Here is a 9,328-nt window from a genome sequence, read left to right on the forward strand (position 1 = left end):
TATGTTATGCATTATTGGTTTCTTTGGTTGTGCACAATTTATCATCTAAAGTCACTTCTTGGATCAATTCAAAATGGTACCTTGCCTCTCCACCTTATTTTTTCACTCAACATCATAACATGTTTATGTGTTATATTTTCTCAGCTTCTATTTCACATCTGTATCATTGCGTGTCTCATAGTTTTGAAGTGATTCCTTGTCATGGGTCATATCAACCCACATCCCACCCAATTAATAGCCACAAATATTTGCTATTGCAAGTGGCACGTTTTCAAAGTCTTTATAGAAAGTTCAAGGGCTCCACACATTCATTTTGGATGTGAAAGTGAATGCCTTACCAAACCATAACTAGGGTCTACACTTTGAATTATGTGTTTTTTCATGATAAAGCTACTCAAACGTACCACACTTATTTATTTCATTGAGTAAGTTTTGTAACACTGGCCTTTATGGGAAGCCTTTTGACATGATGCATTTTTTTAATATAGATAACAAGTATCCTCTATTGGAGGATTGATAATTTTGTTTGAGTTGAGTAGGATTACTATAGACAACAAAACTATTCATTTGAATATTTAGTGTAGCTACCTATTTAGTACTCTAACTTGAAATCATTAGTTAAGCTATAACAACTATATCAGTTGATTGACACGTCCAATGCTTCTTAACATGATGCATTTGAATGGAAGTAAATCTACTTATAATATATGGACTAGGAGGTGGAGAAGAGAAAGGGAAAGATTAAGATCAAGATTGTATCATCAACAAAATATTTAACATATGTAGGGTACTGAAAATTTGGCTTTTGCAATCTTTAGCTAGCTAAAGTTTATGGGATGTTCAAGGTGAGAAGAGAATAAAAGGACAAGTAGTGGTCCAAAGACAAAATATAGAGCCAAACCTTATTGGCCACTATGTATAATGTGTTAGGTCAAAAGACAATCTTAGATCCCCCTCTAAATGAAGATTTAGCCTTAAGACTGTATTTTGTTTTTTGACAAGTTCTTGTTTTAATTTGGTTTGTAATGACTTTAATGTTTTGGTGTTATGAATAATTTTAAATTTGGCTTGTTGGATTATTGTAATGGTTTTAATATTTGAATGTTATGAACAATTTCTAATTTGGTTTGATATAGTGTGACTTTGTTTGATACAATAAATGCTTAGGTTTGTGTAATTTTGAAAATTTTCATTGTTTACACATTAAGTATATGTTGAATGAATGAACTACATTATATGGTATTTCTCTTAATTTTTGGACTATATACTCTATTTTTGATGATTTCTAAAGGAGGAGAAATGTATAGATTTGTTTTGTAGGTTGTTATTGCAAGTATTGAAGCAACAAGATTACAATTTGATCTTAAAGGGATTAATCAAAACAAGTGAAAGAAGGATTTATGATAATCAAAAAGGGAGAGTTTATTGATCAAACTCAAGATGAAGACATAGTGTATTTAGTTTTGATAATTACAAATATAAGCATCTTGAAAGATAAGAGTACAAATGGTATCTTGTTGTGTATTTAAGTTTGTTGCTTGTGTGATTTGTACTTTGTAGGTAACTTAGCCTTATATCTCTATCTAGATGATGTTTGATGATGAAAATAAATTTTAAAAATGATTTGAAAAGAGAATTGATATGAAAAATTAAGATATTAAGTTTTCACTTAAAATAATCAATTATTTGCTTTATTTTTCAGTAACTTGAGAAACTTTGTTGTAATAATTGATTCTTTGCTCTATTTTTCAGTAACCATGTAACTTTTAAGTTACTGGGTTTGAGTTTAGAGAGACTTGTCTGTAAAATAATACCTATTGTTTGAGACTGGAGAGGGTTGACCATAAAAGAATACTTGATGTTAAAGCCTAGAGAGGCTTTGTATAAAAATATTACTTGGGTAAATTGCTTGAAGGAGCAATTCAAAGAATGCTTATGGTTAAGCCAGAAGTGATTTGGTAAAGAATACTTGTATCTTAATAAGGTAATGAAACTTAATCTAGTTGGATCAAGAATTTAATGTAGTATCGATGGTTGAACTGATAAAGTATTTATTACGATTACCACTTCACTGTACTACAAAAAAAGTGAGAGTTTTTAAGTAATACTATTCAATTTCCTCTCCTAATATTTATCCTTTTTCCACACCATGCATTTCATTGATTTAGTTGACTCACCTTAATGGATCATGTTAATTAGAGGCATGGACAGGTCCAAAATTTCAACTTGGGAGGGGCCAAAAACAAAAATTCATGATTTAATTTTGAGGGCCATGTATTGCACTACTTTCCTCTAAGGACCAACAAAAAAAAAACCCTGCCTGAACCCTAAAAAAAAAAGGTCCATGTGTCCCCCGACACATGTTCATAGCTAAAAGGACCAAAAATTTGTTCTCAAATTTGCTATAATCTTTTTCTTGTGCGCGTGACTTGCATTTCCAATGCTCACATGTAGTTGCAAGATTATTATCATGCTCTCTTTGACCTTTAATCCCAACTTACATGATACATTTACTAACAAGAAAGTTTGGGTAGTAAAGCGTATATAAGTGCATATATTATATTAATCAAACTATTAATATGGTCACAAAATATAATAAAAGAGAAGTGCTTAATTAAATGGTGCATGGGTAGAACAAGAAAAATAATGTTGCAACTGACTCAATGGACTTTAACAGAAAGCAAAAGGGAGCGTGGGGATACTTGACCCAACCATAGGGTACAAAGACTTTTGGTCAATCAATAAGTACCTATAAAATCCTTCACATTAATTAATTTACTGCTAGCAAAAGTAGTGTAGCCACACAAAGTGTTATTTAATTATCAAGTTAGGTAGCCATGAAATTGGGGAGGGTGTGACAAATTTTAACCTGTTTACCATGTAACTTTGAAGACTGTGTTGCTAGTAAGATTTCCAACTGCCATCACCATTCATACCCTACTTTCCTTGAGCATTTAGAAGTTTCACCTATAGTTTAACATATTTTCTTTCGATTACCTAAAATTCCTTGTTCCTTTCACCCACCATACTTTCCTTTCACAAAATACACGTTTTATTGTTCCCTCCTTTTGGGTTTCTAACTGAGTTCCCAAGTAATTAACCATGTTTACGTATACAAGAAAAAACTACTACAAAACAAACAAACACATGATCTTAAATCTGGTGTGAGAAATCATTAATGGATTCTCAAATCTGTCTCACTGAATATCACATTCTATCAAAAAATTATTTCATGTTTGGAACTCAACTATGTGTAAGCATGTACTGTGACTACAAGATGTGTAGGTCACCCTTCATCTTCAAAGATGCATCTTCATTATTATATTTGTTCTTTTTTTAATAATAAGAGGTATGAACTCTTATGATTGCAATAAAAATTGAATCTAAGTCTTCATACTTCTAAAACTATTTCGATCTATTTTTTCAATTATTAAACTAATGGTGTTGATGTGTGCTTATGAATTTTGGTTAATAATATATTTTCTACGGTAAATGTTTTAAGCATGATATTCATTATTGACTGAGGTTGATTGTAAATTATAAAATTTTATAATTCATATTTTTTTTTAATGATAAATAGTACTTATAACTGTATTATAAAATTTTAAATAATATATTCACAAATGTGTTATTAGATTTTTTTTATTTTATTAACATTTTTTTATTATATTAACATATGACTAACAATATAGAATTATTATCGAATATATTAATCCTTCTCAATTATTTCAACTTAACAAATGTTTTATAGGTATACAAGTTTGTTGAAAACACGAATGAGAGAGAATTTTGTATTGAAATAATAGTTTTGGACGATTTGAGCAAAATTACAACCTATTAAAGATACATGTGACTCAAAAGTAAAATATAGAACCACTTAGCTTGTAGATTGGATAGTAGAGAGCTGTTGTACCTCTCGAGGTAAAGTATTATAAATGCAGCAATATTATAAATTAAGGAACACGTGGTAAGTGGGTTGAGTTGGGTCACGTGGAGTCGGGTTTGGATAAATTTATTATTTGACCTAATAAAAACTTAATGGGTTGGGTTGGGTTAGATTTGTGTAATTTTTTTTAAAAGCCCAATCCAACCAAATCGAATCCAATCTAATCAAAATTTATCGAGTTGGGTTAGATTTGACTCGAACACTTAAAAAATCTGATCCAAATTATTGAGTTAGTTTTGAGTTATTCGTATTCGCTTACACTCTACAATTTTTTACTTATTTTTATAATACTTTATAAATAAAATATTATATAATAAATCATCTAATGTTTAAAAAATATTAAAAAATATATATATTTCTTAACAAAGAAAGCCGTAGAATGTTGTAGAAAATTTTAAAATTATTCTTACAAATTTTGGTAGATAGAACTTTGATGTCTTTAGTAGAAAGATTAAAAACAAACGGTTATTCTTAAATTTAGATAAAATATATAAATTAAAATCATAAAGAATAAAATGCTTAAAAATAGCAAATACTTGAAAAGCTTTAGAAGTAGTAATATGCTATGGTGAATTTCAAGTTACACTCAGAAATTTGGGAGTTTTAGGAAAGCACACGAGAAACATTGGGACACAACAGCCAGCCACATGGCATACACAAAGGCTGAAGACCCTTTTGTCCTCCATGAGTACGGACATGCACCGAATAAAATAATTTCACAATTATTATGATGAATAAAACTTTACGGGTTAATATTTATATTATTTACTGTAATAATAAAAATAATGTTCTTATTCACTCCTCAATGTTCTACACTTTTACACTTTAGCAAAGTTATTGCTTATACAAATGTTTTTAACAAAAGTAACATAATTGCTTAATAATAATGACGTTGAAGAGAGAAACAAAAAATGTTGAAAAGTAACACAACAAAATAATTTCATCTGTTGTTTTCCTATAGAAAACTACATTTTCAACATTTAACATATTTCTTCTTGTCACCTGGGCCCTGATGACGTCACCAGGTCCGTTTAGATCTTTCTGGGCCTTGGACCTGTCGCAATCAGGTCCATTGGGAAAGCCCACCTACCGTTTCATGCACTCATCTTTCCTTTTTTCCTCCTTATAAACCTCTGCATTTCCACCGTTCCCTCCTATCTTACCATAACAAAAAGTCCTCTCCCCCACCTCCTCTCTCACTCTCACTTTTTCTGTGCTTCTCTCTCTTTCTCTCTCGAAATAGAGTAGGTAGGGAAAAAGGGTCTCAAAATGAAACCAAAAGACGCATTTTTTAAAGGTACTTCTAGGGTGTATATGAGTTTTCAACTTGTTTAATAGAATTTGCATCATACATAGTTGTACCTTGCAGAGTTAGTTTTGTTGAACCTTTTAATGTGTAATTTATGTTAAAGTTAAAGTTACTAGCTTAGGGTATAAGATAATTATACTGTGGCTGACTGAACTATTAACTTTATGGTAAATAGAAGATATTCTTTTAATTTTTTTTGTTTACTTTATTTCTCCCCTCTCTACTTTTTATCTAGCTGGCTCCTTCTGCCATTCTTCTCCATTATTCTCTGCACTAATTGAGAGCATGATACTGATACATGATGCAGGTCCCTATAAGGGGTTTCTCATGATGCATGTGAGTAGTAGCAGCAGGAGCAAGGTGAGCATGGTCAACTACCCTTTGGAAATTGGGAGGTGTGACCAAAAAGAAGCCATTAGTGGCTCTGAAATTGGATCTGACAATTCTCCTGGAGAAGCAGCAGGTTCATTTTAATCGGGTGCTATCCTATCTGAGCTTTTTACCTTCTCTCTTCACCTTCATCTAATTTCTACCACACTCGTTTCTTTTTCCTTGGAGTCTTCTTGACCTTGTAAGACCTTTTCTTGACCTTGTAAGACCTCACACCCTATCTCTTTTCTTTCTTTTTGCTTTTGTGGAAGACCCTATATCAGAATCCACTGATATAGTGTTTCATCTCCTTCTTTCCCCGTTACCACCCAACTCATCCTCTGTTTCCTTGTCTATCCCTCCTGAGCTGTTCCAGTTTTGGCCAACCATGCAACATTTAGTTAACATTGAATGTGTTTGGATGAAGTTTAAAATAGCTTTTTAGAGTTTCTTTACCAAAACAAATTTCTTTATTTTAGGTAAAGAATTTTTCAAAAGCTCTTCTAAACATGTATCCAAACATGTTCATTATGATATCTTATGCTATGTTATGATATGGCTTCAAAGAAATTAAGGACCTTACCTTACCTTGCCTTGCCTTCAAATGTGCTAGCTATGTGGAGACCGTGGCTTCCAAAAGTACTAACAATTGGAGCATATTTATTTTGTTGTATTTTTGTTTGAGAGAAATCAATGTAGTGTGTGCAGAAGCTAGCATGCTTGGTCGTGGTCCTTAAGGTAAGTTGTGAAGAGTGGCCATAGTTAATAAATCAATGTTGCTTGTATTGAGAGGAATTGAAAAGCCATATGTATGATATTCTGTTTACACAATCAATTTGGCTTGTATCATTGTGCGCAGAATATTTATGCTGTTGCAGACATCTGTTTCGTTGTTTTATATGTTGTTTGGCTGAGAAAGTGTGCATATTCTTTTAGATCTAAGCTAGAGTCTTCCTCGTGACTGTTCCAATGTACTAATAACCACTGTATTATTGGAGTTATCTCTTTCTCTCTCTGAGAAATTCAGAAGCTTTGTGCCCATTTCTTTTCTTTTTAAAAAAGCTGAAAATAATATCCACTGCTCAGCCAGCCTCATATAATATAATAAACAGCAATCTCCCCATGTTTGTTTCGCCGGTGGACAGGGAATGATGGAAAATAATGGGGTAATGCACCTTTGTTTGTGTTGCACTATAATGTTTTGCTTTTATAAGATATTTGTTATGTTTTAAAGGTTTAAGTGTGTGTTTGTTTGGTTTGTAGTTATAATTTTTAAGACACCTCAGCGGAAAAGTTTGTGTCTTGTTGCTTTGGGTCACACTAAGGTTTTTACACTTCAAACGTAAAACCAAACACACATTAAGTTGTCAAGCTTGTGTTGTTACATGTGAGAATTATTTTTTGTCATTACTAATGTTGTCTTGTGAAGCATTGGGACCATTATGAGCATGTGTGGGAAAGATTCTTTCCCAACATTTCAACCGTATACTTGGAACAACTGAAATTTGTAAAATGTTTTGATTTCCTGAAATATAAATGTTTACAGCGTATTTGAAAATTTGAAAACTAGTTTATGTTTCCACGATTTTATTTTTCTTCTAAAGCTGATTTGGTAGGTTAAAGTTTTATTTTGTTGTCTTCAAATGAAATTAAACATTTCAAAATAATTTTTTAGCATACTTATACAAACAAAAATTCAGTATGATGATAATCGTGATTATTGAAAAAAAAATTGATTTTCGTAGTTGTTCCAAACATGCTCCTAGGTGGAGAAGTGGGGGGTTAGTTTATTTTTTCTGAGGCCTTGTTTCTTTGAATAACTCTCAAGTCATCTTCGTAATAAGAACCTTTGCTAAGTGTGTTATAAGGGATGGAAATAGAGGGATTAGAGTTGCTTTGATGCTTTTGATTTATATTTGTTGTTTCAAATTTTGGATTTGAATTTGAATTATTCTTCAGTTTCTAAATACTAGTAACATAATTAGGATTTTCAGAGGAAATCTCTTTAGGAAGCTATGGGACAATTGAAGGGACAGTCATTTAAAGGATATGTTGCGAGAGCAAATGTAGAAGGGAGGAAGTGGGGGCAGTCCTCCAGGAGGATGACGTGGTAGTGGTGGCGGGGGAAGCACCAGTGGGTCAGATGGGATGTCAGATGAAACTCTTCAAATTGTTTTAGCAACAGTTAGCATTATATTGATGGTAATCTCTCTCTCTCTCTCTCTCTTGTTACATGAATTATGTGTACTATGTATGCTCCAGTGACTCTCCATCCACTTACTCATTAGTCTCAAGATTTCTTTGTTGTGTGAGAAATGAAGGAAAAGCTTGAATTAATGTTGCTAAGCTAACAATGTAGTGAATTGTGTGAGATTATGTTAATTAATGAAACATGAATCTATATATAACTTGCATTACAATAAACAACTGGTACCAGGGACACTTTTTGAAGTATTTAGAATGCATGAGGTTGTTGAGCTATATGCGAAAATTTTTGATATTTTTTTACCTTAGACATGATTGTTTGATTAACAAGGTTGATAGGATTGTGGAATGTCTCATTTGATAACATTGTGCGTCTTTTCCAGTATACTTTTGTCATCGATGGGTTAAAACTTATAAAGCTAGCTAGGAACTGCATCAAGTTTGTGTCTGGTAAAGGCCAGAGTGTTCAATTGAAGCGAGCCACATACAAATGGGTAAGATTATACAATAGTATCATTGTCAAGAATGGATTGGAGAAAGCATCCACATGTTGATTCCACCCTGATTTCTTCCGAGGTCTCCTTAGGCGGCATTACATTAAATCAAATCCACAAGAATAATTTTTTCTATGTACCTATTCATATAAACAGATAGTTGGGGCAAAAAATGCATTCAATATCAATTTTTTTGGCATACATGTTGCTAAATTTTCACCATTTCAAAATGCTAAAGAATCTAAAGTTCAATGTGAATTCAAGAGTCTAAAGAGTTTTACAATGAGTGACTAGGGTTGGTGGTACTTATCTATCGAGACTACATTCCTGTCTTTTAGTGGATAGTGTCATGGTTCTAAATTGCAGTTGTGGGCATTGTGGTTATGTATTTTGATGTTACACTATTGTATGATTTTACTGAACATAAAAGAGGATATTCATATAATAATGAAAATTAATGAAACTTTTTTTTATCATAATTTTCACTCCACACTCCTTTTCTTTTTTTCCCAAAATGCATCACTCAGTCTCCCAACACATTAATCATCCAGCATCGGTTGCCTCTATCTCTTGCCAACATCTTTAGGGATCACACTTATAGAGGTTTAAAGTTTGAATCTTGTTCATATTTTTGGCAAAATTATACTTTTGGCCTTTTATCTTATTTGTTAATTTTTTTTGGTCTTTTTATCTTTTAAAATGTTTATTGTGATCATTTATCTCTTAAATCTGGATTAATTTAGTCTTTTTAAAATCATAATTGTTTTCATTTTTGAGACATAATTTCAAATAAAAAATATTACAAACATGATAATAATTGCTGAAAAATAAGTCAAAAAGGTAATTAAAAATTTTAAAATTATAATTTTAAATTATTTTCTAGTTTATAAGATATTTTTCACACTATTTCATTATGTTATAATTCTTATAGATTCAAACATCAATTTAGTTTTATAGTTTTTATAGTTGAATCTGTTATTACAAATTTTACTTTTCAAATCACTT

At 31.6% G+C, this 9,328-nt stretch overlaps 1 long non-coding RNA gene across 8 annotated transcripts; it reads left to right on the plus strand.

Moving 5' to 3' along the window:
- Positions 1-5,080: 5,080 nt before the first annotated feature.
- Positions 5,081-7,777, plus strand: LOC109803491 (uncharacterized). Of its 8 annotated transcripts, none has more exons than XR_014429567.1 (3): positions 5,081-5,243; positions 5,563-5,718; positions 7,610-7,777. It is a non-coding gene; the product is annotated as an uncharacterized LOC109803491 (long non-coding RNA). The 8 variants fall into 8 exon arrangements; XR_014429569.1 differs by having other exon boundaries at positions 7,619-7,777; XR_002240182.3 differs by having other exon boundaries at positions 5,086-5,243; positions 5,563-6,790.
- Positions 7,778-9,328: the final 1,551 nt, after the last annotated feature.

The sequence above is a fragment of the Cajanus cajan genome, chromosome 1, assembly GCF_000230855.2.
Source record: "Cajanus cajan strain Asha chromosome 1, NIPB_CcT2T_4, whole genome shotgun sequence".
Taxonomy (NCBI): domain Eukaryota; kingdom Viridiplantae; phylum Streptophyta; class Magnoliopsida; order Fabales; family Fabaceae; genus Cajanus; species Cajanus cajan.